This window comes from Balaenoptera acutorostrata, chromosome 6, assembly GCF_949987535.1.
Source record: "Balaenoptera acutorostrata chromosome 6, mBalAcu1.1, whole genome shotgun sequence".
NCBI classification, from domain to species: Eukaryota; Metazoa; Chordata; class Mammalia; order Artiodactyla; family Balaenopteridae; genus Balaenoptera; species Balaenoptera acutorostrata.
The window spans coordinates 50,046,070-50,047,468 of NC_080069.1; the positions used below are offsets into that span (position 1 = coordinate 50,046,070).

At 39.5% G+C, this 1,399-nt stretch overlaps 1 non-coding gene across 1 annotated transcript; it reads right to left on the minus strand.

The window, feature by feature from the left end:
- Nucleotides 1–1,084: 1,084 nt before the first annotated feature.
- On the minus strand, nucleotides 1,085–1,191 carry LOC114237022 (U6 spliceosomal RNA). The gene has a single exon (XR_003622827.1). It is a non-coding gene; the product is annotated as a U6 spliceosomal RNA (small nuclear RNA).
- Between the last annotated feature and the right edge of the window lie 208 nt (nucleotides 1,192–1,399).

The following is a 1,399-nucleotide window of genomic DNA, read 5'->3' on the forward strand; positions in this document are numbered from 1 at the left end:
AACACTGTGGAGCTGTCCTGTGATTACTGTAGTGTGATCAAGGATTAATCTTTAAAAAAAAAAAAGCCTTTGCCCAAATCCATCTGGGAGTTTGGGCTTTTTGAGCTCTAGCTGCCCCAGACTCCTTGTATGGTACCTTACAATAAACACTGCACTTTCCTTCACCACACACACAAAAAAGGACTCGTCTTTTGTCTTTGTAACTTGCTAGGATTTCTTTTTCTGTTGCGTTATAATCCGGTCCGCCCTGAGTACTTGTGCTTGCTCCTGAGAAATACAGTGGTGAGCAAGGCAAATCTAATCTTGGGTCCTTTATGAACATTTCAGTCAAGCAAGATGTTATAGTAATGTATCATGTATATTATGGTAGAGGAAGTATGCAATTCATGCATATATTGGGGGAAGCTAACCTTGATAATATGCATTTAAGCTGACAGTTTATAAATTAATAGGAGTGAAACTGGCTAAGGGCCAAGAGGAGGAAGAGTGTTAGCAACAGGAAAAACAAAAAACAAAAAAACCACACGGGCCAAGACATAAGGGCTAGAAAGATCATGGGAGAGTTCCGGAACTCATCGCTGTGTGTGGCTTCAAGAGAGTCCAGGGGAACAGAGAAGAAACAGGGCTGGTTAGATACCATCAATAATAATAATATTGAGCATTGATTAACTTTGTTCTAAGGGCTTCACATACATTTTCTTCACGATTTTTATCACCATTTTTATAGAAGAGGAAATTGAGCCAGAGAGAGGTTTAATAACTAGCCTGTAGTCACACAGCAGGAATGTGATTTTATCTGAAGGGCAATAGGAAATCGCTGAATGGTGTTACACAGAGGCGCCTCGTGAACAGATTCACATTTTCGAAAGATCATCCGGCTGCAGTAGGTTCCCAACTCCAAGTCCCACTCTGGGTGGAGGCAGCATGGGCCTCAACTTGCGCTTCTCTTATCAATCTGACTCCACTGACTAAAACAGTTGGCAAGATGCAAGCTGATAGCCAGCTGGAGCACTGCAGAAAAGGAGGTCACTCTTCAAAAATGCTTTTTAAAAATTTAATAAAGTTTATTATTTTTTTAAATTTAAAAGATAGGGAGTGCTTCACGAATTTTCATGTCATCCTTGTGCGGGGGCCATGTTAATCTTTTCTGTATCGTTCCGATTTTAGTATATGTGCTGCAGAAGTAAGCACAGAAAAGGTGGTGTTTTGAAGGAGTGGGGTGTTCTATGCAAGGAGAAATATACTGTGGGTCTCAAGGGCATTTATATTTGGGTAATAGTTTTAATAACAATATAAATATAATGAATTGATCCTCCCAATGAGCCCTGGTACCTAGTTCAAATAATGGATGTGATGTTACATCAATATTTTGAGCATTTCAATTTACTTTTGACTGTAA